Source organism: Pseudopodoces humilis, chromosome 3 (genome assembly GCF_049639895.1).
Source record: "Pseudopodoces humilis isolate 2021_Gansu_Grassland_sample_001 chromosome 3, ASM4963989v1, whole genome shotgun sequence".
In the NCBI taxonomy this organism is placed as follows: Eukaryota; Metazoa; Chordata; class Aves; order Passeriformes; family Paridae; genus Pseudopodoces; species Pseudopodoces humilis.
Genome location: NC_142202.1, coordinates 112357146 through 112384846, shown reverse-complemented (window position 1 = coordinate 112384846; position 27701 = coordinate 112357146). Strand labels below are relative to the sequence as shown.

The following is a 27701-nucleotide window of genomic DNA, read 5'->3' as shown; positions in this document are numbered from 1 at the left end:
TTTTTCCTTGCATTCTTTACACGTGTGTAAGTGACTGTTAAAAAGTGCAGAGCGATGGAAAAGTGGTTTTTCACCGTTTTGAAGTGCTCATGTTTTATTAAAGCTGAGATTCCTTTGTGGCCAGAAACACATCACCCTTTTTACTCCTGGAGATAAACCCCCATTTCTTCCTGTGAAAGACTATTTCTCCCCAAGTTGTCATGTTGTGTGTTTTGGTGTGGGATTTGATTGCCATAGATACAAATGCCTTTCATTGAGGTCCTAAAATAGAAAATTAGAATGCATAAACAGAGAGCTGGACCTGTGTGATGTGGTTTTGTTGTGAGAAGATGCTGGCACTGTTACTTGCCTTTTCCCCCCAACCTTTATTTCTTCATTGCTTTTTTCCCCCTGCTTTTGCTTCACTTACCATCTGTTGCATGCTATGTTCGGTACTCTACATGGCTCCTCTGATTTGAGAACATTTAACGACTGACGCTGTTCACACCAACCCTCCAGCGTGGATCTGAATGTTATATTGTAACAAACTCCAAACCATTGTGGTCTTTTAGTATCTGCTGATCAGTTTCCGACAACACGGTTGTTTTCCTAACTCCTTCGTCCAGCAGGCACCTGGACATCTCTCAGGGGGTCAGTGGCAACCATTGTATCCACAACACTACGGGGCTGAGGCATGGTGGAGCTCCACAGGGGCATCGACAGGGGCTTCTTGGGGGATACACATCACTGCATGGACTGACTGAGCTCCAGGGGGACACTCTGCCAGGGTTTTAGGGGGACACAAAGGGCTGCTTGCCCATGGGGCCGGGCTGTGGCTGTCCCTTCGAGGCAGCATTGTACACTGACAACATGGCGGCTCCTCCATGAGGGGAGCGGAGGGTGTGAGGGACGGGCTGCGCGCGCCTGCCTTTTAGGCGGGAAAACGCGCCCGGGCGCGGCGCGCGTGCGCAGTGGCGAGAGCCGAGCTTGGGGAAGCTTCGGCTGTTCCCGTCAGGTTCCGGAGGCGAGAGTCTCGCTGCTCTCCGCCCTCAACCCTTCGGGAATCTCCGCCCCCGCTTCGCCTATCTCCGCCCCCGCTTCGGATATCTCCGCCCTCCTTCGTTAAGTTCCGCCACCACTTCGGCAACTTCCGCCGGTTCGGTCGGAAATGGCCGAAGACGTGCGAGACCCAGCGGTTTAAGGGGAGAAGATCGGCCGGCTTCTCGGAATAAACCAACTGTGTCCGGCCCGTGGGGGGGGGAGCAGGGGAGGGCGGACGGAGCGGGAAGACGAGGCAGCGGCTATGGCTCCCCCCCCAGCCACTCACGGCTCCGCCCGGAGGGCGAAGTGAGGGCGCCGAGAGGTAGGAGCGGACCGTACCACGCAAGGGGAGAGGGGGAGGAAGGTGGGAGAGCGGTAACACCCCCCCCTGGAACCCCCCGGCGGCAGCCCGTGGGGCCGGGTAAGGCAGGAATGGTACGGTCCGGGGGAAGCCCCCTGGAGCGGCGGCGTGGGGGGGGGCTCGGCTGGGGCGTCCCTGAGGGGCAGGAGGAGGGGCGCGGGGTCCCTGAGGGCCGGCGGAGCTCTGAGCGGGGGTTCCTCAAGGCTGGGGGGCGGATGCGAGAGAGGTCCCTCGAGGCTGGGGTATCTGATGGGGATCCCTCAGGGTTAGGGAGAGCTGTGAGCGGAGGGTCCCTCAGGGCTGTGGGCACGGTGGGGAGAGATTCCTGAGGGCGGAGGGGTCTGTGAGGGGTGTCCCTCAGGGAAGGGGGTTCGCGAGGGGACTCCCTCAGGGCTGGGGGTTCCTTCGGGGCTGGCGAGGCTGTGAAGGCAATCTCTCACCTCACAGCGTGAGAAGCATTGTGGGGATGTCACACTGCAAGGGGGGACCCCCACAAGGCTGGGAGAACCCCTCAGGGCTGGTGGGCTGTGAGGGCGGGCGTCTCTCACAGCACGAGGGGCGTTGTGGGGGTCTCACAGAGTGAGGAACACTGCGGAGGGGTCCCCACAAGCCTAGGGACCCTCATGGTGGGAGGGCTGTGGTGGCAGGTGGTGCCCAGGTGCTGCTGGCAGGCTCCAGCCTTCCTGCCTGTCCTCCCTCCTGCATCCAGCAAGGATCCTGAGATCCCCCCCTTGTCCCGCCTGTGGATCCCCAGCGGTTCAGGGACTATCACATCCACCCTGGCAAGTGCAGCCGCATTTCTCCCACTCTGAGGCAGTGCCTGAGTTGTGGTCCCTGTGGTTCTTGCTGGGGTTCTGCCTTATGAGGTGGTGAGGATGGCAAGGACGAGGCTGCCCTTGCTGTGGGCTTCTTAGCGTGGCTGGTATTGCTCTCCTGTGAGTTATTTGCTAAAGTTGAGGTCGTGTTACTCTTTTTTCACAGCTGTTTTCCCCACATGAGGTCTCCTCCTTCTCAAGAAACATGGTCTTTACGAAAAATTTTACCCGTGTGGTGATAATAATAATACTGATAGGCTAATGTCCTGTTATGCTGGTCCAAACCCAAACAATTTGGAGCCTGAAGGGATTGGATATAGTTCAAGTGGTATTAAGGATTCACAGAGATGCTGAGAAGCACTTTAGATAAGCTGTTCTGTTGCTGTGTGTGTGTTAAAATCCAAGCATTGACCAGTTTCTGACCTCTTGTTGCTTTTGCATGAGTCTGATAGATCGGGTGTGTTGATACCATGATATGATAACTTGCCTCTAAAAGTGCCTGGGTTTCTTGTGCTGCAAGTCTCACATGTGTGTGAAGAAGATTAAATAACTTTGTTTCCTGAGAGGAGTGTCACACGCAGGTGATTATCTTAGATATTTTTGTTCTCATGGAGGAATCTGTGATATCCGAGATAGTAACATCTTGGAACGTGGGTTGGCGGGTTTTATCAAGTACTGAGTAATCTTAAACTCGTTTCTATGCAGAAATAGCATCAGAAATGAACCACAGTCTGATTATGTGATGATGGGGAGAGAGATTCATCTCCCCCTGACAAATCCCTTAACTCCACGTACCACCTGAGAGCCCAGTTGTTATCATGCAGTGTTATCTGTACCCACTCAGGCCTTTGTGATGTCTCTGCTTTTACATTTCTTGTTCCAGAAATGGGAGTTTGTATGGGTTCAGCTTGGTGTTCAGGGATTCTGGAGCAGGGGTAATTGCCTGCCTTCACTGAGCAAATTTTTCCAGCAGCTCAGCTGTGGTACAGACAGTTCTTGAACTTCTTGATGTCGTGTTGCAGAAGGGAAGTCCAGAGCAGCTTTTTGGAATTCTCTCATTTTTCAAGTGGAGACTGTTAGCTCTCATGTTTGTTTACACGTGAGGATGGATTTTGGCAGTTGTCAGGTCAGAGCAAAAGCAGCAAATTCTGGGAACAAGTAAAACATGATTGTTGAACTGCTTTCAGTTAGGCTGGGTCTCAGGGATACTCTGCAAAATTGAAAGGTTGTTTGTGTACTGTTCAGATGGGCTGGAAAAGATCATTATCATCATCATCATCATCATCTTCCCTTGAATATTTGTGGATCTCGGGGACTGTTTACCTGATGAGTCGTGTGTTGTTGACGCGTTCACAAGTTTCGTTTGCTTATGGGGAGCCAGAGCCCTTCCTAAGCTTGCTTCCTATGGCTATTAATTCTTGAAATGCCACGACACCTTCAGCTCAAACTTTTAGTTTGTCTCTTTCCTTCTGGCTGTGTTTATTTTGTGTGTATTTGTTGTTTTTTTCCTTCCAGTCTCTGTTGCCTGATTTTTTTCCTCCTTACTCTTTGACTCCCATTGCCTCTCCCAGTTGCCTTGCCTGTTTTCCCAGGGCATTCCCTGTGCTACCCACAGTAATGTTTTCACCAGGCTGGGAATTGCAGCTAACCACAGATGTTACCTGTTTGATGCCAAGATCACGGCAGCCCTTTGTGGATTGGTTCCTGGTCTAGAGACAATTTCTCTGCTTTGGAGACCCCACAGAAACAGTGAACTGGAAAGGATCTCATGGTCATTGGCTCTTGTCTCATCACCAGAGATTTTTTCTGCCATCTGTGCTAAATACCTTTATTTTCTGAGAAGGTGAATATTTTGAGGCAGCTCCTAACTCTGAGATTTTAACTCAGGGTGGAATATTTGATATTGCTCCTAATGAGCAAAACCCAGAGCAGGATTCCTATGTCTTAACCACCCAACAAGCAAAATATTGGGGTTTTTTTCGTTTGTTTTCATGTGAAGAGACAACCGCAACTCATAGGCTTGTTACATACGCCACTCTACACTGAAAAGACAAAAAAGTATCCCTGCTGCTGTGTGGCTTGGCAGTGGGGAAAGCATTCCCATGGGATTTGGGGGATGCAGCTGGGGCCTCCAGTTGTCTCCTACAACCCGTGCTGACACAGGCTGTGCTTGCTGGGCTAAAGCTCGCACGGGTATGAGCTGCAGTTGTGAGGCTGCAATCCTCAGAAAGCAGAGTTTTCTTCTCGGAGAACACCTGAAAGTGTTGATTACTGGGGCTTGTCGTGGTTGAGTTTGGGCTCTTGCAGCTCAGCACATGCAAATCGTGGTGCTGGATGCTGCCTGAGAGGAGGTGCAAAGCCAGTTTGAGGTTTTGGGGTTTGTTTAGGAAGGATAAAGACGGATGCATGTGCAGCTCCGTGGCTTGCAGTTCATCGATCCCCGGGCATAGGAAGCCTCGAGCTCTGGCCCACCAGGTAAATTGATGTTGTTACAGCACTTGCAGGGCCGGTTTTGAAGTGCAAATTGAAATCCCGTTTCTGTGAAGTCATTGCTGTTTGTTAATTGATGCCTGTTACCGGCAAGAGCAGTTTAGAGGTCTGGCTAATCCATCTCAGATGAAAGAGGGCAGGTTTAGGTTAGATTTTAGGAAAGAATTCTTTGCTGTGAGCGTGGTGAGGCCCTGGCACAGGGTGCCCAGAGAAGCTGTGGCTGTCCCTGGATCCCTGGAAGTGTCCAAGGCCAGGCTGGGTGGGGCTTGGAGCAACCTGGGATAGAGGAAGGTGTCCCTGCCTGTGGCAGGGGTGGAATGGAATGAGCTTTAAGGTCCCTCCCAATCCAGACCATTCTGGGATTTGATGATCTGTCCCTGCTAATTGGTGGTAAATGGATAATGGTTTCTCAGGGCTATGTTGACATAACCAATAACTCTACCGAATGATCTGCTCCTCAAGGGTAAAATCGAGTGAAATACAGAAAATTGAGATTTATAAATCAATCAAATCAATCCTGTAGGGTTTTTTTTTGGGTGGGACAGAACCTAAACCTCCAAACCAGCAGTTAATCTGTAGCCACTAAAGGACATCAGGACTATTTTAAAGCACATATTCTTAATGAGTATCAGATTTTCTTCTCTTACACCCAGCTTCTTGAATGACTGGAATCCTGTTGCCTGGAGTCGGGGTTTGTGTTTTCTCTGCTATACTCTGCCCTCCCCTTTCACCGTGAATTTTGGTGCATTAAGAAAATGTACCACTTTTCTAATGCAAATGCCTGCCTGAGAGTGGTACCAGAATGTGGGATTAAACCACAGGTTCTAAGAAACACTTCTAAGTTTCTTCTAATAGAAAAATGTTAAGAACATTTCCCAGTGCAGAAGTAACATTTCTATTCCCCTACTTTGCACAGTGCCCAGCTGCTTGGTCTTTTACCTGTCTTGTCTCATAAAATGCTTCCTTTTATGATTCAAAATACTTCCAGGTACCTTCTCATCTGACTTTAATCTTAGGGACAGTGACAGGGCAGGTAGCCTGAGGTTTGTTTTTCTTCCTGTTGTGTTTTGGTACCAGCATTGCCTGAAGTGTGGATTTCTACATCTGCCTCTGGATGAGCTGCTTTCCTGTTCAGTGTGACCCTTGAGTGTAACAAAGTCATCTCAAATCCGTGCCGCAATATTTGGCATCGATGGATTCACCTGGATGTGAGTTCTATTTGTTTAAAGGCCACAGTGCCACGGAGCAGGAAGTGCATTGCTCTGCCCATGCATTTTACCTTCCTCAGGGAACACTTCCTGAAAGGTTGGGTACTTTGTAAATCCAGACAAAGAGATAAAGAATTCAAATTTGGACACTTAATGTGGAAATTGCCTTCTCTGCTTATAAAAACAACGCAATTAAAACCATCCAACATCCTCCATTACGTTGTCCCATCAACACATCCCCATTTCCAGCGTGAAGAGAAGCTTTCCCTTTCCCCATCCCATATGTACCCACCTTCTTGGTAGGGGTTTGATGGAATTGAGCACACCACTGAACATGGGAAAGGCTTCCTTGTCTTTCCCACCCGTGATCCAGCGCCTCCACATCGTACGTAACGCAGGAGCACAGCGGGCTGGGATTCGTACGCGTCTTTTAGTGCTTCTATTACGGGCACGAGGAAGTCATTATTGCTGCAGGTCTGCTCTGTGTGGGCACTCAGTGGGAGGTGATGTGTTCTGGATTGTGTTGGTGTGGGGTGGAGGATATGCTGGGGAGTGCTGCTGACACGCAGATGATGCCTGGAAAAGGTTGGCATGGAAGCGTCGGAACTTGTGACGAGAAGGAGCTGCCAAACAAGTGGGGAGCCTCAGAGTTGAGAGCAGAGCCTAAATATATAGAGCAATGCTGTGAGCCTCTTTCTCAGGGGTCTGGAAAGCAGAGCTACCCTGAATTCCCTACCAGAGCCCTTCTGTCTGCAGTGAAACTCGTGAGGGTCTGCAAGTAAAATAGGATGGAAACCTTTGATATAAGCAGTGGTGACATCAGAGTTGTGATGTGTGACCAGCAGGTGGGCAGAAGTAAGGACAGTATGATCTTGTCTTCCTCATTTAGAGGTAATTTGAGGGCCATGTGATACAGGAGCCCATTGACTCCCAGAAACGCATTGTACATCTAATAATACACGTCAGGGAATAGGTTAGCATCGTTCTCAGATAATTAATAAAGATAGCACTTCCATTGCAAATAGGGAGGAAAAAACCCCATGCATTGTTTAGCTGAGATATTTCTTTCCTTAGGCATCTCTCCTGGGAAGGCCTTGCTACTTGTAAATGAATCTGCCGCCTACCTTGTGTACCTTCATTTTAATGTGGGGATTGAGGAGGAGCCAGCTATCTAAAAGCAGCCAGAGATGGATGTCTTGGAAAGGTGCCACTAATTACTGTGGAGTCTGACAATTAGCTGTTAAGCCTTTCCTTGCAAAGTTCTCAAGGGTGCATGGGACACAAAACAAAGACCTGGAGAAAGGGGAGAGCTGTCCTTGTGGTGGTCTTGTAGGGTGGTTGTTAAAAGCAGAAGGTGGAGCTGATTCTGAGGTGGTTCCCTCCCAGCAGAGCAGGTCAGATTTGACGGACCCAGAAGCATTTTGGTTTTTTGTTGCTGGTCTCTGTTGCAATCTGCAAACTTCTTACACTCCTTACCTTTAAAATAATTTTGAGGCTGTCATTCTTCACGGGGAAAGCTGTAAAAATCAGTAACGTCTGCAAAGTGGCGTGGTTGATGCTAATCTGAGAATTTTTAACAAAAAATCAAGATGTAATAAAAAAAAGATTCAAAGAAATCTTGCAGTTGGTTCCTTGTATTTTCCTCCTGGGTCTTCTGACTCTGTTTTTTCTTTGTGGCAATGATGAATAGCACCAAGCCTTTTGCCAGTGTCTCAAGGGTGTAGTTAGTTAGGAGTAATGATTGAGCTGGAGCTGGCAGGTATCTCAAGGTTTTTATACTCAAGCTGATCTCGCCTCACCCCTCAGGGATCAGACCTGCTCTTTCTCTGAAATGACTTTTACATTGTTGGGACAATGATGATTTTGATTAGAAAGGCCAAGCTACAGAATTATTTCTCCCTTGTCAAACATCTCGTTGGGGAAGATGTTTTTGCATGCAGAGTGTTTCGCTGAGCTTGTGTTTCAGGTGACATTGCTCAGGTGTCAATGCCAGGAGCATCTTCATGGTTAGTTTATACCAGCATGACTTCACTCTGACTTGTGTCTCTGTATAATTCCATTGCCTTGGAAGGAGTGACCTGGAATCTGCAGACAGATCTGGCGCCTGTTTCCGTGTGCATCTCTGATCTCTGCTGCGTGCGCCGACACGCGAGCCTGGGCTTCCAGCAGCTCTCCCTGGGAGAGAAAGTGGCAGCTGTGTGACAAATGTAATGGAGCAAGCGTTATAAAAAGAACCAAAGTGAATTTCCTCTCCTCAGAACTGGTTAAAGCAGGAGTGGTATTGGGAATGCTTCTTTGTGAGCTCGGTGTTCCTGTGCAGGGGAGTCTCGCTTGGACACTTTGCTGTCCCTGTACCTATTCTTAGCCTGTTTACCCAAAGCTGTTGTATGTGCATCAAGAGATCTCCCTGTTCAGGCCGTTTGTGTGTTTATGTGGAGCCTTTTGAGGAGAGAGGGGATTATATCCAAGCTTTTCTCTCACCTCCTCCTGCTTCTGTGCTTTATAACTACTCGGGGAATACAGGTTAACGTTTCCATAGTGTTTGAGTGTATCACAGAGTGCCTGTGATGCAGGGAAGTACTGTCTGCTACTTGTTGACACTGACCTTGGAATCTGAGTGACATGGTTGAACTGATTTCACAGCATGCTGCTTGAAGGGGTGGCCTTGGTCCCTATCCCTCTCTCAGCTCTGCAGTCCCAGTCTTGCAGATGATGCCTCAGTGAAGTGATTCAGTTTGAAAATCAAAACTGCTTGAAGGATTTTTGGTAGGAGGTGGGGATTCCTCTTAGTGGTAGGGAACACAAGGCAAGGGCTGGTGCCCTGGGAGGTTTCATGCTGGAGTGTCCTTGCAGGGGGATCAGAGAAATTGGAAAAGCACTTGGTGATCATGAAGTCCAACCATCCTCCAGCACTGCAAAGGCCACCACTGACCCATGTCCCCAAGTGCCACATCCACATGGCTTTTAAATCCCTGCAGGGATGGAGACTCCAGCAGTGCCCTGGGCAGCCGTGCCAGGGCTGGACAGCCTGTTGAGTGAAGAATTCCTCCTGTTATCCAACCTGAATCTCAGCTGGCACAGCTTGAGGCCGTCTCATCCTGTCCCTGTTCCCTGGGAACAGAGCCTGATCCCACCTGGCTGTCCCCTTCCGTTGGGGAATTCCAGAGAGAGAAAAGTTCCCCCCAGAGCCTCCTTTTCTCCAGGCTGAGCCCCTTTCCCATCTCCCTCAGCTGCTCCTGGTGCTTCAGACCCTTCATCAGCTCCGTTCCCTTCCCTGGACGTGCTCCAGCAGCTCCACATCCCTCTTGTCCCAGCAGTGTCCCCAGGGATGGGGGTGGCCCAGCAGAGCCAGCACAGGGGACAGGCACTGCCCTGGCCCTGCTGCCACCCCAGAGCTGGCACAAGTCAGCTGCCACCGGCCTCTTTGCCCACCTGGGCCACCTCCCCCAGGTCCTTTTCCACCCAGCAACTTTCCAGCCCCTTCCCCTGGCAGTCACAGGAGTGGCTGAGCTTGGGCAGGTGAGAAATGGGCAGTGGGACAGTGTCAGGGAGCTGCCCCAGCACCTTTTTATCTTCCCCGCAGCCCCAGAGTGTGCTCAGGACCAAGGAGGGTGATTTAATGAAGCGCAGGGACTCGTTCTACATGAACACGCTGAATGGACAAGAATAGTTGGCTGTTGTGTATCACCAGAATCAGATGCTCATTTTTCAGCTCCTCGTTGCTGCTGGGTGCAGCAGAGCTTTGTGCTGACACAGGCAGTTCCTGTCAATGGGGCTGGAGTGGCACTGAGAGAAGAAAATGCCACGTTTTGAAGGTTCTTGGTAGCGAGACAACTGGAAAAATGTGTATTGGGTACAAATTTTTCAGATTTTGGGGGCTTCTTTTTATTGCCTGACTTTTTATTCTGATGTCTCCTTGCTATGAGTTGTGCTTTTCTGTTTTGAGAAGTGAAATTAAAAATCTGCCTTGCTTCCTGTGCAGTGGGAAGGAATGTCTTCATCCTGGCCCAAGCAGATGAGACTTTTTTTGGGAACTGTTATGCAAAAGCAGAGGAAGAAGAAACAAACAGTTCTCAATTCTCTTTGAAATGCAGTTTTAATGGTTCCTCGGTAATTCATGCAATTATTTAATCAGCTGCATGATCCCTGGGATTATTATTTTTCTAGGTAATAACTGGAGCAGTAAAGATATCTTGTAAATTGAAAAAAAAATAAAAATAATTGGCATATGTTGTTTGCAGTACTACATTTTAGTAATTGTTTGAAATGACCTTTTGGAATCTCGGAGAGAAAATTTGTTTGCTTGACTTTCTCCCAGATCAGCTCCTGGCAATCTCGATATAGAGCAAAATTGAGTTGTTTTGGGTTTTTTAATTACATTCTGATAGCAAAGCCTGTTTTTCTATGTGCATTACTGTTTTTGCTTTCTTAAAGGTTAAGCTCTATCTGACAGGACTTCCACAGATGAAATTTCTGAAACTTTTTGGTGTGGCTGTTTGCCTGGATTCTTTTAAGCTAGAATTGCTTATCCTGGGTATTATTACAAAACATTTATTTATTTAAGGAGAAAATTCTTGCTGTATTTTTGAATGTCTGGAGACGTGATGATGAAAGGTCTGTGGGGTTTTTTTTGTCAGTTTTATTTGTGGGTTTGCTTTGGTTTTGTGTTATTTTGTTTTTGGGTTTTTAGAGGTTGTAATGTGATGAGATCATAGAAACTTGCCAGGTTTAGGGAAAGAAAAATTTTTTTTTCCTTTTTTTTTTTTTTTTTTTAAGAAATGTTAGCAGAGCTCTTGTGAAATCTGGTTCCTTGAAGCCACTGGGTTGTGGTCAGAAGCCACTGTGCGTTTGGTTTGTAGGAAGATGTCCAACATCTGAGGGCCTTGCTGTGCACTCTGTGTGAAACCTGCTCTTCTCAGGGATGAGACCAATGCTTCTTCCTTTTTCCCCTTCCGAAAATTCTGGCATTTTTCCACTTTCTGACACATCTGACAACCCTTGAGAGCGAAGGGTCAGAAAAACACATTGTGTGAAATCACTCAGCATTGCAGTTTTCACATTAAGAGCCCGTTGCTCTGTGTGTTTTCTGGAGCTGCACTTGTTGAGGCTGTGAGAGCCTGGTCCTCCAAACACACCGAAGAGAACTCTGAGAGCTGTGCCAAGGAGCAGGTGCTGCAAAATTCAGCTTCTGAAAACTTTGCAGAAAACTGCACTGATGGAGATCAGCATCTCTCAAGGGAAAATTAGGTCTCCAAAATGAGTGTCCAAGCTGGAACGAGACAACAGATGCCAGAAACACGTCCAGTAGCTCAGTTTGGAGTTTCCCTTCCTCTCAGGCTGATCCCTCAAGGCAGCATGGTGTCCCACAGGACTGAAACCTGGAGTTGCTTCCACAGGGGACAGAAATGACTGGGAAAAATCGGGAGAAATCAAACGCGACCCAGCCACAACGATCTGGAGCTGAGTGAGCAGCAGCCTGTGTGATTTCAGCCTCCTCATCAGGCTGGTTTTGCACATCCTGACTTGAAAAAGTAGGTTTTTTCATCCTTGGATCTGAACAGACAAACCTGAGGGGCTCCATATTTCCTGCTAAACTCCAGATAAGATCTTTTACTGTTTGAACTTGCAAAGCAGTTTAGGTGTGTGCTTCCCTGCTCACAGGGTTCCTGCAAAAAGTTTGATCCACCCCTTCATTTAGTTGAGTCTGTTTGGAATGAACAATGTTCTTCAAGCTGTGAATACAAGAATGGTTTAGCTTTTAAAAAAAAATCTTCCCCTGCAAACAGATGATGTAATGCCCAAGCTCCATGTTTAAACAGTAGCTAATTTGCCAGGGGATAAACCAGGGTGAAATCTGTCAGGCTTTCTAATTTCCCACATTCACCAGAGCTTTGTTCTTTTTGCTTTTAAATGCAGGGTACGTTTGTGTGTCCACACTGTGTGGTTTCCTTCAGCTCCTGCAGCCAAAGAGTTTGTCCAGGGGCAAGAGAAAATGTTGCTGTAAACCTTTTGTTGCCATAAACCTCGATATGCATCTTTTTGGTTTTAAGTTTTACTTTGTGACTGAATTAAAATCCTGAGCCATCACTTTGATGAGCTGCAGCACAGGTTTTATTCTGAATTTGGATCTTGTCTCTTTGCAGGCACGTTCCTTTGGCCGAGCAAGATTCACTCCCTGCAAGGTCCCCAGGGCACTGCTGGGTGGGAGACTCCTTGTCCTGCAGCTGCTTTGGGTTGCCTGTGGCTTGCTTACTTGGTGTTTGGACTTTCCCCTCCCAGCCAGTTTTGTACAAAACAAGGAACACTTAAAAAACAACACATTTAAAAAAAAAAAAATTGAAAAATTTCAGGAGCAGGTTTCTGTGCTGGTGGCAGGTCTGGTCTGCGTAGTGCTTCGTGTCTGCTGACAGGAGGGGACTTTGGCTGGTTGTGGAAGAGGGAGGTTTGGATCAACACTCCCCTCCTCCTCTCTGGGACGATCTGTTTATTGGAATTTTTCACTGACCTATTCCTTTAATCCTCAATTTTGGCACCATTTCCCAGGGCTGGTGTAAGCACGGGGCTTTGCCAGCCAGCAGGATGAACCAGGGCACACAACAGGGTCAGATACATCCAGGAGCTGCGGTGTCAGCTGAAGGAGGGGAGATGTGACACGAGAAACTGAAGTGACAGTTAGAGGAATTGCTTCCATCTTCTCTGGCTTTTTCTATCCAAAAGGAAAAAATTTCCATCTTCAATCTTGGAGCAGCTTCATCTTAAAAGCTGCCCCAATCTGGGGTCAGCCTCTTTCTCGGGGATGTCATCACCCAGCCTGGCATTTGGGGTGTCTTCAGCAGTTTTTCTTCCTCTGAGCAGCGCTGGCAGAAAGCTCTGAGGGTGCCTTGTGCTGACGCTGTTGCTGTGGAAAACAGCACTTGGGGAGAGATCACATCTGTGAGAGCCGGCGCTGACTCACAGCATCGAGATCTGCTGGGCTGGTCTGCTTTCAAACAGCTGGATTTCAGGATCTCACAAAAATTCTGTGAGGGGCTGTCCTGCAGCTGATGGTTTATTTTTTCCATGGTTGAAAACTAAGAGTAGTGGGCCGCTTGCAGTTTATGGTGGAGTTGTGCTTGATCTGTTCTGTTTATTATGATTTTATTCCCCACGCTCTGCTTGCTGGTTTGACTCCTTCCTCTTTGGCATTGTTTTCACATAAATCCTTTTCCTCAGAATTTCCCTGCTCCCTGCCAGCTGTGGAGCAGCTGGGAAGATACCGGAAAACACGAACTGCTCTGAAGGGCTGCTCAGAGGGGCACGGCTTGGTTGTGGAGCCTGGATTTATCCGGAGCTCCTTGGATGGGCTGCACCACCCCAGCCCCAGCAGTGGTGGGGATGTGTTGAGGAGCTGTGGGCTGGAGACAAGGAGCCTTTTGTTTGCTTGCCTTAGCAACCCTGCCTCTCTGAAAGCTGAGATGTTCTCACTCCCGCAGTGCTGTTCCAGGGAATGCTGGTTGTTTCTCGGGGAGCAGATCTCGGGGAACTGCTCTTTCTATCCCTAAACCCCCTTCTTTTATTTTTTTTTTTTTTGGATGACAGGAGATCTCCAGCCAAAAGAAATCCGGTGATCTGGGGGTTTTCCCCCAAGCAGCAAGTCCTGCTGACTCTCTGCTGTATCTGTTCTGATGGGCACAATGTGCTGAATTTAAATAAATTGTAGTCTTTGCTAAATATCTGTCAAATACTGACTTAGTCTGTAGGGTGAGCTGACTAAGCTGAAATTAAAATTTATTAAAAAATAAAGCTTGTTTGGCAGGGGTGTGGAGGCAGTTTCATTGCAGATGGTAGAGGAAATTAAGATCTTACCTTGACTGCAGCTCAAGGGGAGGAAAGAGAAGCCTTGGGCTTATATGGCAGTAAGGAAAGATTTGGTGGAGACAGAGAGGGGGAGTGTTTATAAAGATATTGAGGGTGATAAAAACTCTTCCCAATGAGTGAGGTCATAAGAAAAAAATTGAGGTGGTGCTGTTAACTCTGCGCTCTTACAGATGTCATGAAATGATCTTCTACATTCTGGTCCCTTGCCATACCCCTGGGATAATTTTTCTAAATCTACTGAAAATGAGATCCCAAATAAAATACAAGACAATCTGGCTGGTTGAGGTTTTGGCACCGGTGAGCAGCCTCTGTGCTGGTATCTGCTGGCTTTGTGTGTTCATCTCTGCAGGTGAACAACTCCACGTGTTCCTGAGGTGCTGCTGCAAAATGACAAAGCCCCAACACCTCCAAGCAGGCGAAGAAATGGAGATGCAAGGAGGTGTCTGAAGGGATCCAAGTGATCCAAACAAGCTGATGGCAGAACTGGAGCTAAACCACACAGCGTCCCTCGTGTTTGAGAGCCTGTCCTTCAAACTCCTGGGAAGCTTGTGGCTTTTTTGAGGTTATTTTTGGAGGGTTTTTTGCTGGCATAAATGAATCTTGGAATTCGAAACAATAAAGATGCAGCTTCAGGGCCAGTCCTGTTTGAGTGACTGCAGGGATCTCAGGGCTGGTACAGTGAATTTGATGGAAGTTTATGTAAATGGAGAGCTCATGAGTTGGTTTGGTTTTTTTTCAACACCTTTTTTCTCTTCATCCCTTAACTCTTTGCTGCAGGTAGTAAGACCTCCATTGTAACTTTCAGTTTTATGGGAGCTTTGTGCCTCCAGTCTGTTGGTTCCTGGCTGATCTTCAATAGCCCGGAGAGCAAATGTAATGCAGCAAATTCATTATATGCTGAATTATTTATTGTGTTACTGTAAAGGTCACTGATGGCAGTGGAGGCTCGGTAAGATACAGTCCTGAATCTTTCCAGATGGTATCTGTCACCACCCTTTTGGGAGTTTAAAAAGTACCTGGAATAACTTATCTTCAGCCCATGTGTTTGGAGGTGCATGTTTGGACCTTGTGTAGGTTAATAAATGACTTTTGTGCTGCATCTGAAAGTGAAGGGCTGTATTTAATTTTTTTTGTGTGTACTCTCACAGGCAGAGTAAGAAAGGAGTCTTAGTTTAACCTTGTCCCTTTTTGCTTGATTTAAGTAATTTGCAGAGTTGTACAATAAAATCTCCACGATCTGATTACTATTCTGGTTGTAGTAAGCTGGAATTGTCAGTAATGCCCAAGGGCATTTTTGCTCCTACCTGTGTAGGAGTGAATTACTTTTTTGCCTAACATCACCTGGAAAGGGAGCAATGAAAAAGCTTCCTGGCAATGAGGTGGGCTGTGACTTCCCTTCCCCAGAACCACAGACTGAAATATTTAGCAAATGGATTCCGGGCTGGGAGGAACCTCTCAAAGCCTTTCCACAGGTGCAGGAGTGGTGGTGTGTGACTGTTCCCCCCCTGCAGGGCCCTGCATGGTGTGGGATACATTACTGACCTATTTGCTGGTAGTTTTAGCATCTGGCTGGGATTAGTTCAGCCAGCTGATCCCAAATTCCACGCTATAATGGTGTGTCTTTAAGCACAAGTTAGATGATTGGATACTGAGGAGCATTTTGGAGTCTGGCCTTGCAAATACAGCTTGTTAATTGAAGCTGTGCTCGCTGGCAAAGCTGCCTTTTAAAGTTCTGTCCTCCCTGCGATATTCCATCCTCTCTGCTTTCTCACTGCCTGCAGCCTGCCTGATCCGCCCTCTGCCTGCATCTCCTCTGCCAAGCAGCGGCTGCTGGCCTCACATTTGTCACCTGCGGCCACTCCTCTGGCTGTGAGGGGCTCTTTCCTCATCACACCGAGAGTTTTCCTAATTGGAAGTGAGCGCTGAAGGGGCTGCGTTCATTGTTCCAGCTCTTTGCCTGAGTGCGCGTTTTAGGCAGCTGCAGTGAGGTTCAGCAGTTTCATCTGTCACGATCAGACAGAGCTCTAGATAATCTAGCAAATCTCTTGATTATGAGGGTGGAAAATAATATGCTTTGATTTACAGATGTTGCTGCACAAAAAGTGCTTGTGTGAATTCTCTGAATGGCGATATCTGGGTACCTTTGGCATCCTCAGTCTCTGAGTGCATCCATTTTCTGAACATACCCTGAATTCCTGCACACTTGTCTCGACACAGACATGGACAGCTGTTTTACACACAAGCAGACAATTAATTATTTTTCAGGAGCATTTTAAGCCAAGTTCAGGGATTACACTGGGTCAAGGGGCCTTGAAGTTTACAGTAAAAAGGACAAGGGATGGTGGAGGCTCTTGTCTTATGGCAAATTACAGCCATTGAAAACAGCAAGGGGGACAAAGCATATTTTTCCTTAATCTTCCAAACACCTTTTCCTTTCCTCCAGGAAGTTGTAGACAAACTTGAAAGCATTTTCCAGTGTCTGTACCATTCCGAGCAGGATCTGTGATGCAGCAGGCACAGAGGTCTCACCTCTGGTGCCAGAGGTGTGCAGCTGTGCTGGGGCTGCACCAGCAGCAGGAGCACTGCAGGCGTTTCTGAAGGGGTTTGAAGTATTTTGGGCACACGAGCTCTCTTGGTTATGGACCGACTGACAGATCTGCAGAAGATTGGGAAGTGTTTTCCCCAAGGCCTGGAGGCTGTGGTAAGCTGGAAGAAAGAGCTCCTGTGGTCTCTCCTGGCTGTGTGACAGGGCAGCTTGGGAAGTGCTCAGATTGAATCTAAGCTCGGTTCTTGTTTGTGAGGTTTAGTTGTAATCTTGGTTTGCTGTGCAGCCACGCTGTGCTTTCAGTGGGACAGGGAAGAGGGTGAGAGGATAGAAATACACTTGTTCTGGTTGGAAGAGCTCCCCAATTTATGGCATTAGCTGCTTTTCTGCTGAAGGTGAGGAGAGCAGTCGTGTGGGAGACATTCAGGTTGGGACTTTTTTCTACAGATCTGGTTGTGTATCCCGTTATTTCTTTTTCTTTTTTTCCCCTCTTTTCTCGAGGTCTGCTTTATAACCAGCAGAGAAAAACACCCCATTCTGTAGCACAGTTCATCTTGTCCTAAGCAGACCTCTCGAACCAATCCGATTTTCTGTGCTCCAGCAGTGCCTGCTGCTGGTGCTGGCTGCAGAGAGAGAGCCAGTCCAGCTGGTTCAGGTGTGCTGGGAGCTGCTTGTGGCCAGCATTACTGAGTGAACCTGGGCCTTTGCAAGGCCAAACCTTGGCTGCTGGCTGGGTTTGGAGACTGTACAAGCTCTCCTCATAGTTACAACTTCTTCCTGCTTGGAAGAAAGAAGAGCTGATGGGGCCACTGGATCTGATTATACCCTGTGGTAGCCGGTCTGAGGTTTGGAAAGTATCTCTGGCCATTTTACTGGAGAGGCATTTTGAAGTGGCTCAGATGTCAATGAAGAAAGCTGAAAGGCTTTGTTTTACTCTCCTGACCCTGGGAATATTGGCCAGTTTGTCAGCTGGGATCCATCTGCAAGGGAAAGGTCCAGCTGGATGGGATGATGTCCTGGTAGCAAAGGAGGGGATGAGACAGTGCATGGCTGCTTTTCCCGGTGATTTTTGTATCTCTGATCAGATGTGCTTTGGTGGAGGAAATCACACTGAAAACGACCACAGAGCTTTCTGTTTTAACTCCCTAACTTGAGCCTGGATCATACAAAGCAAACCCTCCGAGCCTGTGAAGGAGGTTTTGTGGAGGAATAAAGCTCATTGTCAGCTGCCCGTGTTCAGACCCTTGGGAAATTGTGACCATTGTCTGGGCTATTATTGCTTAATAAAAGCTTTGCATTTCCTCATTCAGGGCCTTGAAAATCTGGTTCTATGCTTTTAAAAATAACTCAGTGTGAGCCACAATTGGGAGCATTCACAGAGGAAATTCTTCAGCCATTTAAAACAAAGTGAAGGGAGGGAAAAGAAAGCTCTTCTTAAAGTGCTTTTACTTATCCCTGAAGAGTGAGTGTGTCCCAGCTGAGCTTCTGCTGTCTGGATGGAGCACAGGGGCTCTTCTCCTGCTCCTGTTTGCTTCCAGCCTTTTAGGAGTTTGGCTCCAGTGCTATCCCAGCTGGGGAACCTGGGCTGGGCACGCCAGATGCATCCTCTTGGGATGCTGTGTTTCTTGTGGATGAGCACCTCTGGACAGGTGGGACCAGCAGTCACTGGTGTGGTTGATGCTCTTTGTGCTTGATGCAAAAAAAAGACAAGAAAATGTTTTTCTTTCTGTTTGTACCAGAGGCCACACCAGAAAAGGGTCATTTCAGGCAAAATGAAATGTGGTCATGTGCTGAAGGATGTGCAGGATTTCGGGCTCTGTGGGAAAGGGGGCAGAGGAGCGGGTGCTGTGGGCTCTGAGATGTTCACCATCCCAAAGTTGGCTTCCCTGTAGTTTTTACTCTCCTGATTTGTGCTGGGAAATTATAGCCCAGCACAGAAGCCCTGAACTATTTTGCAGATCTGCTTTGAAGGCTTGTTTCTTTCCCTCTGTGTGTTCTTGGGTTTATTTTCCTTCTGGTGTGGAAATAATTATATTGCTTGTTTCTTATGTTCTGGCTCCGACTAAGAAGAGGAATGCACTCAGGTTTTTTTATGTTGTGGTGGGGGTGATTTTTTTTTTTTTTTCCCAATGCAATTTCTGCTGTTAAAATAATGTGGACAGCAGTTGCTGCCCACGTAGAGCACAGAAATGTGTGTTTGGTGGTTTCGAGACATGCTTGCTCTGGGTGTGCCTCGTTGTTTTGTTCAGTGCCAGTCTCTGCCCCTACGATTTGCCATCGTTTATCATTGCCATCAAGCTCAGAGGTATCATTTACATTAGTAATTAGTGCTTTGTGCAGGCCAGAATTACCTACACTGCCTCTTGATTTGGAAATAGGTTTTCTCTTAGAGCTGTGTGTTTTGTCAGGATAGAGACCAGGGTGTGAGGAGGGGATGACAATGGGCTACAGCAGTGCTGCCAAAGACACTTGAGAGTGAAGAAACCGATGGCTGGGATATTGTCTGGGTCTTATTTGTGATAGGAAATGAATTATAGCAGAAAATGCCTCTTCCATACCTCAGTTTCTCCTCCAATAAATGAATTCTGCATGATTTGCCTGAGTGTGTTTGTTAGCAGGAATTACTCTCCTCCCTCTTCCTGTCTCCTGGAGCAGCTGTGATACGCTCAGGGATGTGTGGTGATGCAAGGACTGGGGACAAGACACAGCCCTGCAGTAGCTGAATTCTGTCACACCATTGTCTACTTTTGTGTGGCTTGAAATTTTATAGCTCATGTGCACCATTAAAACGATTTCCATGCCTAAGTTTGGAGAATCTGCTGTGCCCACTTTTGTTTATATCCACGTGACTGATCCAGGGCCATATGTTAAGAATATAACTGCTTATAATTTATTTTTTTTTAAAGCTATCGGTGTCTAAATATATCTAATAAAAATGCAGACTGGAGCTCTTTAATGAGGCGTAAGTCAGTCCTGGCTCTCTTTTTTTATAAGACAAAACCACCTCACACACTGGCTTCTTTTTGTATGGACTTCTGCTTTGCATTTCCACGCATTCATCATAGCATGAAGCCCCTGACAAAAGGAAATAAGAAAAGACTTTAAGAGACCATTTTGCTGTGCATAAACCTGAACCTTTGCAAAGGGAAAACCCTGGGCCTTCAGCAAGTGAAGTCATGGGCTGTGTATGAGGCTGTGTGGTGACAGAAAGGAGAAATAAAAATTACAGTGCTGAGTAAGTTGAGTGTAGTTGTGAATTGTACAGCAAAGAACAGGAACTGTTAGAAAGGGAAATATTTCCAGTTTTGTTCCTTGCCTTTGCAAAATTGCAAAGTTCAAGTGATGGTTGGATGTTTTTTGCCACCAAAAATCTTCATTTTGCTGGCACCCAGCTAAGCCAGTGGTCGAGGCCGTGAGCGGCAGCATTTGGGTGGAGGCTGGGGATGTGTGGCTGCCTCTGATTTTGGGGGGCTTTGGGAGGAAATGGCTTTGCTGCAGGGACAGTTCAGCTCTGCAGGCTCGTGAAGATCCTCTGGCTGTGGTTTGACAGCTGAAGTCAGAGCGTGGCTGTGAAATCAGACTCTGCTCGCACATGGTTGTGGCTGGGTGTGAAATCCTGAGCGGTTCTGGCAGGGACGGCGCCAGGCCTCGCACAGCGGGTCTGGAGTGGGGAAAAAACGGAGATCTGCTTGTTTTGGAAGGGCCTCATCCTTTTCTCATTGCTCGTGGGTTGATCCTGCATGGTCGGTGTGGTGACAAGGCCCAAGTTGGGGTCCCAGTCTCCTTTTGCCAGAGAGGACCCAAAACTCTCCTCACCAGGTTTGTGGAGGAAGGGAAGGAGGAGAAGGCAGCCTTAGCAACTCCAAGTGTGATCCAGGACTGAAAGCCAGAGGTTTTGAGCACAGAACCATAGATCTGTGAGACAGAATAGATGAAGAAGAAGTTGATGAGTTTTCTGAAATGCTGGCCCATGAGAAAAGTTTCTGAGGGAAGGTAATCAGGGCTGTGGTTTTTAATTTGATGACTTCTTTCCACAGGCAGTCAAACTTTCAGATTTAGCAAAGCTTTGCATTACAGGAGGTGCTTTGTTTACAGGCTGTACAGTCACTCGTAGACACAGCAGCACAATGATAAATTATTTAATTATAGATACCCAAAGAAGGGAACCAGGCGCCTGCTGGGTTGTGTTGTCCCTCTGGTTCCCCACTTTGCACAGTTTCTTGCTGGCTGATTCCCAAAATCCAGCCGTTTGCAGCAGTGGTCTCTCAGTTATTAATGTTAATTAGCGAGGTTCTGCTCTGTGAGTATTCCTGCAGCACACACAGAGCGCTCAGCTCCTCACCCGTGTAACGAGCGTGTACTCAGCCCCATTGTTAATTAGCAGCATCCCTCCAAGGACTTGTGCTCCTCCTGGGAATGGAAGTTTGGTGTGGAGCTGCCTGTGGTAGTTAGAGCAAGTCCCTGCCGAGACTCACGTGCAGACTCTGCCAGAGTTGGGTTGTCAGCTCTTTGCCCTGTGTTTTAATCTCAGCTTCTCCTCTGTGCGTTCTCCTCGCTAAAAGCACAGTTGCTAAGATTAGTTCTTTTCAGGTTTGCCATTAGAACCTTGTTTTAATCAGCGCTGACAAAGTCCTGGCTGGATCCGTGCTCCAGGTAGGGGTCGGATTTAAGCGTTCTTCAAAAAGCTTTTATGCTACAGGAACATGGTGCTCCTTGTGCTGACAACAGTTTTGTGTCTCTGCCTCTTAATAACCGTCCTGTAGTAACACCTTCTTCCTAGATTTGCAAAACAGCTCCATTCCAAGAAGAAATTTCCTCCTGAAAATGTGGAAGTGCAGTTTGTTCTTGGCAAATCCAACTGGGGCTTTATTATCGCTCTGATTTTACATCCCTGCTGATGGAATGCTCCTGTTGTGGGGGAAGCATCTCCAAGAGGTGATTCTCTCTTCAGAAGAACATTCCCCTCCTTCTTTTATTTTTTTTTTGGTAACACTGAAGGCAATGGAAGGGGAGAAGCTGGTAAATAATATGACTATAAATGAGAACCAAATTATACTTTAAATTTTATGTACGTTCAGGATAGAAAAGCAGTGTGAGATCAGGAGGTCTTTCCAGAATAAGGAGGGTGGTTCTTAAGTATCTCTGCTTTGTCCCTAGTTTTATGTGTTCAGTATCATCCAGAAAACTCTTGGTTTTGCGTTTGATTGTAATTTGCATTTAGATTGGCTGCCTGAAGGGAGTCTCTTGCAAGGGGAGATGGGGCTATGTGGCTCCAGTCTCTTGCAGATCTGGCTGAAAGCAATGGCATTTACATAAAAACCATTAGCTCTGTTATTGATAAACATGAAAGGCATCCATTTCATTTAATTTTTTGATGAAGAGCTTTTAATATAAGCACACAATAGCACTGAGGTAGTAACATTCCTGCCCCCTATCCCTCCGTACTGACTTCTTGTTTTAAGGGCAAGCTTTGATTGGGATTTTGTTGGTGGAGAGATGGGAAGTTATTTCTATTCCAATTTACTGGAGTAGCCAGTTGTCTTGGTACATTGTGGGGAATTATTTAATGCTCGTTTTAAGAGGTGTCTCTGTTAATTGAACGGGGATTTAATGTCTCCCCGAAGCACAGTTGGTCTGTGTGTGATGTATACTAACATGTACGGCTGGCAATTCTATGGATAATCTTTTCCTTAATCAAAATGGGTTTAAGCAGAACTTCAGTGGCGCCTCATTAAGGGGATAAAGTGTGTTGAAACAACAAATGTATTAAAGGGAACTTCTTTGGTGCACTCCAGATCAGAGCCCATGTAACCCTTCAGCACCGTGTCTGCATAAACATTTGTTCCCCTGCGTGTGTAATGGTGCTTTGGGGATCAGGACGTGTCACAAGGAGCTGTGATTCACCGTCTCTGGAGTAACTGGCTTTGGGAAGCTGTTGCTGCTGCTCTCATGTATAAATACCTTGCTTTTCTCCTGGGCTGGATCAGGTCTGACCTCAACAGCCTCCAGAGGCAGCGGGTGCTGTCGTTGTTTTCAAACATCACAGCGTTTGCTTGAGAGACCTTGCTGAGAGCTTTGCAGGTGCTTTGAGTTCTTGACCTCAGAGCTGGGGAGGTGAGCATGTCTGTTTTGCATTGATTACCTGGCCTATTTGTTGATTTAATTTTTTTTTTTTTAAATTTTCGTCACTTTATCTATATTTACAGCTCTTTTTCCTCTCTAACAGGCTCCAGACAGATGAGTAGAGAGCTGGTTGCAGAAGAGAGACAGATTCCAGTTTGCCAGCTGATCACCGTGTACAGTGAGTACCTTCATATTTCAGGAATAAAACTTTCTGTAGTGCCTGATGTCAGCCTCAAATTGCCTCCACTGGGGCACAGCATTAAGTCTGCATGCTTGGACAGTGTTTTCCTAAAAGTACAAGCTTCCTTGGCTTAGCTCTTGTTGTGGGAGAAGTGTGCTCCAGCTCCTTTTATCTGGAGTGGTAAATTGTGTCCTCGTCTCACTTCCAGTAGTGGCAGAGCAGAGAACTGCTGCAGTTCCATCTCAGGCTGTGGGGAATCAACACTAAAGTTCTAAAGGTGTCACCTGAGGCTTCCTGTGCTGCAGGGTCAGGAGTGGAAATGCTCTCCAGAGCTATTCCAGCCTTGTTGGAGGTGTTGGAACTGAGTGAGGAGGGACCTGCCACGGCGCATGCTGGGGTTGCTCATAAAGGACTGCTATGAAATCAGCCAAATGAGGCTTGGCTTGACTGGTGGGCGGAAAAAAGCAGAAAAAAAAACACTGGAGAGTGTTGTCCAGTTCATGGTAAGGGATGGCAGGTTTGCCCTGAAAGTGGAGGAGAAAATCTTTATTTCATGGGAAATTTTTACACATTAAAATTTCTTGCATGCGTGTTAATGGGCTGTAATAACGAGCCTGTGCTTTATGAGGTGTCTGCAAACATCTTAGAACTTGCTGCTGTGAGGGAGGAAATACTGGAGCTAGTAAATACTGATTAATTGGAATGTCTTGGCCCATGTGGTGCGGTGGTGTGGCCAGATTGAAACAGGGAATTGCCTGAAACAGGTGTCTGAAAAGCAGGAGGATGCTCTAGTATGGGCTGTAAAATTCAGGTGAGTGTGGGAGCTGCAGCAGTTGAGTTTATTGTGACAGCCCTAGCAGGTGATTCCCTAAGGATAATGTGGGATGATGAAACTTGAAACTGAAAGTGTTCGTTGACAAAAGTCAAGGATGAAATCATGCATTTAGAGACTGGGTTGTGTCACCACGTTGGTGTGGATATATCCAGGGAGCAGGGCAGAGAATTCCTGTGCTTCTGGGAAAGAAGGGAAAGAGAGGCAAACTTATTTGTGGCTTCCTCATTTCTCTGTATCTCTCCTCATCTCATTTCTTGTTGTACTTCTGGATCCAGGAAATCTTTGTGCCCTGCCAAACACAGCAGGGACTCCCCTCAGCTGGAGCACAGCTCCTGTGAAAAATTCAGCAGTGAATAACAAAACTTGGGAGTAGCAGCGGGGTCACGTGAAGGACAAACGATGCCGGTATTGACCGAGGGTGCCACCGCGCCAAGGTCCTCATCGACAGCTCTAATCCCAGTGTGTGCTCTGAGCCAGATCTGCTGACTTGAGGAGCTGGAATCAGTCAATACCATTGAATTCTCCTTCTCTTTGCATATCTTAAGGAGAAGGAAGTCTCAGGCTGACAGCTGTGTGGTCTGCACGAGGCCATGGGCTGCACAGGCTTCCCCCAGGACATCATTTGGCTTGTGCAACATTTATTACACTGCTGTGGTGTGCAGCAGGTTCAGCATTGACCTTCAGAAAGCCCTTCTGGGTTTGTGGGCCTGGTGGCTACAGGAATGAATGGAGGAGACAAGGATTTCAGGTTTGGAGTCCTTTTTAGGGTGGAAGGCTGTGATTAAAGCAAGGAGTATGAATTTAGGTCAGTAGGAGACAGCTGAGGGAAGGGCTGTTCTTGGCAGGGAGCTGGAATAGAGGAGATGCTGGAAACAGTCTGTGATTGCCATGGAGCAGAATGGGAAAATAACCTGTTTCAGGGGACTCCTTAACAAGTCATTCTTATGCAAGACTCTCTCCATGGCACTAAATATCTAAATAACTGGGTTGGGCCTGGAGTTTAAAAATACTTTCAGGAGACTCATCTTCAAACACCTCCTGAGGCTTCCTGGCTTGGCAGCAAAGCCAAGTTCTGCAGGAGTTTTGTAAGATGATGGCTGCTGTGAGGATGTGGCACCATCCACGTGAACACGAGCGTGGGTCCGATGCTTCCTGTGCCTCACACGGGCTTGTGTGGTCTTTGCTCACTTGGGTATGGCAGGGAGGGTTTGTGCTGCCTGTACCTCCTGCAGTCCTCCTGAGGAGCACTGGGAAGTGAGGGGGTGGAATTCCTGCTTCTTGCTGCTCTTCCCCTCAGAAGATGATGGAGACTTTTGTCTGCTTCTTAAAAACTCAGAACGTGGCAAACCTGAGCTGTGGCAGGCCATGGCCAGTAGGAATGTCCGTCATCTCCCAGCAGTTTATTCAGCTCTTGCTTGAACCCCTGTGTGTCTTCAGCCTCTGTCCTGGCATTTCAAAGTTTAATTTTGTGTGGTGAACCACTTCCTTTTGGTAACTGCACCTACTGCCAGCTCGTGTACTGTAATAAGCTCATGTTTGGGGAATTGTCATTGGCATAAAATGCTGTAAATCCCTCCTGTGTCCCCTAAAATGTCCTGATTGATTCAGTGGTCCTTACAGAGGTGCTTCACATTTTTGACCATTTTCACTATATTTACCATTTCCAATTTTTGGTCATTTTTTCTCCTCTTGAGTATTTTTACTAGAAGATTGAAGGAACCTTTGGGTTTCTGAGGTCCTGTCCTTTTGCTGCAGTTCTCTGTATGTTTAGCCATAGAAAATAAACCAGGAATTCTGATGTTCCGTGTATTAATAAGCTGTAGCCTTTTATTTATTTTTATTTTTTTTTCTAAAAAGCAGAGTTTTTTTTTGTTAATCTAAAAACCCTATCAGAAAAGCTGTGAATAAACCTGATAGCATTCCAGTTCACTGAGTCACTAGAACAATACATTGTTAACAAGGAGCCCTGGCAGAGCTGTGTGGCTTTGTGCTAAAGCTGTCAGCCAGGATATGGGATGTATCTTTGTATCCTGCAGCAGTTTTGTGAAACTAAAATGGTTGCTGGTGTCTACTGCATCTTCTGAATGAGGACAAGAAATACTCTGGGTGTTAAACTCTCCCTCTGTGTTGGTTAAGAAATGATATCAAAACACAGAATTGGTCTTAGATAAACATAAATCAGAGTCATCAAACAGGTTCTGGTTCTGCAAGGGCAGGGCCTTGCTCTCCATCTCCTCTGCTTTGCATAAATTATATTTATTTTATTAGTGGCTCCCAAAAAGTAGGACTGGAATATGATGTGATTGAAGTGTTAACACCAATGTTGCAGTCCCAGGGCTGCAGACTGACGTGCCTGGGGCTGACAAGTCTGTGGTTTTGTCTATCTGCCCTGACTCACATCTGTGGCTTTTGTGCTGCCCTAAGGTGAGTCAGGACTCCCCCAGGGATGATTAAAGCCTTGCCCTGTGGGCAGCCTGGGAAATTTGGGCCTCTGTTCAGCTAAGAACTCTTGGATAATTTCCTCAGTGCTGAATCACAGCTCTGTGGACCATCCAGAGCAGTTTTTCCCAGTGTTGAGGTTTGTCTTCCACGCCTCCACTGCTATTTCCACCACTGTGCTTTTCTTCTTTCCTCTCTGCTGCCTTCCGCAGTGCTTCCTTCCTGCCTTTAACCCCAAAGAGCTCCCAGGGTCTGTCTGTGCTCCACTGGTGCTTTCTGTTCTTCAAGGGAAGCCAAAGAACAAAGTCCTTGTAGCAGTTCTCTCCCAAAGCAGCCAATCTGCGCAGCACAATCAGTTCATCGCACTGACTTGTCAATAAAACACCAAAAACTCCCCAAAACATCACCTGGCCTGTCAAGATGTGTCACCTGTGCCTCAACCAGTCCTGAACCCAGCTGGAGAGGGGACACCACGAGGAGGAGAGAGGGAGAGAAATACATCCAGGAACTATAGGTTGATTTTCTGTCACCCCTCAGGGTGTCCCAGCCTCTGCTTGTTGGTGAAGGATGGAGCTTTTTTAATATTCCTTCCCTTCATATATACATATAAAATACATAAATTTATGTTTATGATCCTTTCTCATTCTTCTTTTCCTCTTGTGTATGTGGAGTTGCACACAAGGCAGCCTGGCAGCCCACAGCCAGCCTACTATAATAATTTCAGCTGTAGTTCAGTAAGGTAGTAAATTCAGAGTAATTTTTAATCTGCTTGGGAGAAAACCAGCTTAATTGGCTGTTTCTCCTGGTGGTTCCAGCATTATTTTTGTCCTTACAGGGTGTAAATGCAGCAGACATTGATCTCCCTGAATGAGGGGTCAGCTCTTCCTGGACTGCACTGGAACACTGCGTCTATTTATTTATATTTTACCTTTTTTTAGTACATTGCCTGAATAATACAGCCAGTGTGGAAAGGGCCTGTAAAATGCTGAGTTGTGTGGTTGAATTTTGCTCTGCCCAAGTAAATCTCTTGTGATGAGAGACTCCACACAGGGGAAACCTCCTGGATTAGCTTGGAGTGAGGGATTGTTTGGAGACCTCCCCAGGATCCCTGCGGTGATCCAGCCACGCTGGGGAAATGGAAGTGGGAGAATCCAGCTCATGTCATCACCCAGGGGACTTTTCCATTTAATGCAGCCATTGAAGCTGGGACCAGAGGCTGTGTGGGACAATGTGTAACGGGGGAGCTGGAACAGGCTGCCTTTGTGGCACATCACAAAGCCAGCACTATGTGCTGGAGTGCTCCTGCTTGCTGGGCCTGGAATGTCAGCCTGGGTTCTGTTCTCCTCCCTTCCTGCCAGGAGCTGCTCCAGACTTGGGGAGAATAAGTCGCTGTTTGTGTGTTTATTTCTTTCCTGCTCACAGTTCTTCTTGGATTACACAGAGGGTTAGAGGGAAGGAGCTCAAGCGAGGTGAAAGCCATCAGGTTGCTGTGAGATCCTCCATGGTGTGTTAGTGCAGGGCTGCAATTCTCCAGGCCTCTTCTTGCTCCACAGAATTCCCTGACAGGAGGTTGTAGGGAGGTGCAGGTCAGGCTTTCTCCCAGATAAGTGACAGGATAAAAGGAAACAGCCTCAAGTTGTGCCAGGGGAGGTTAAGTTTTAAAAATTTCTTCATGGAAAGGGTTGTCAAGCGTTGGAATGGGCTGCCTAGTGAAATCACCATCCCTGGAAGTGTTCAAAAAATGTGTGGATGTGGCACTTGAGGACCTGGTGCAGTGGTGAACGTGGTGGTGTTGGGTTGATGGTTGGATTTTTCTGTGATTTTCCA

General features: G+C 47.1%; 1 protein-coding gene across 9 annotated transcripts in view; it reads left to right on the top strand.

Annotated features, from left to right (window-relative positions):
* The first annotated feature begins 1119 nt into the window (after window positions 1-1119).
* EXTL3 (exostosin like glycosyltransferase 3) overlaps window positions 1120-27701 on the top strand; it is a 112777-nt gene continuing 86195 nt past the window's right edge. For 4 of the 9 annotated variants that reach the window (XM_014257652.2, XM_014257645.2, XM_014257649.2 and 1 more), the window contains exons 1-2: window positions 1121-1342; window positions 22523-22597. The gene's annotated coding sequence lies outside the window, so the exon portion shown is untranslated. Of the gene's footprint in view, window positions 1456-22395; window positions 22411-22522; window positions 22598-27701 lie in introns of those variants that run through there. The other 5 variants (XM_088053268.1, XM_014257646.2, XM_014257653.2 and 2 more) reach the window with 4 other exon arrangements.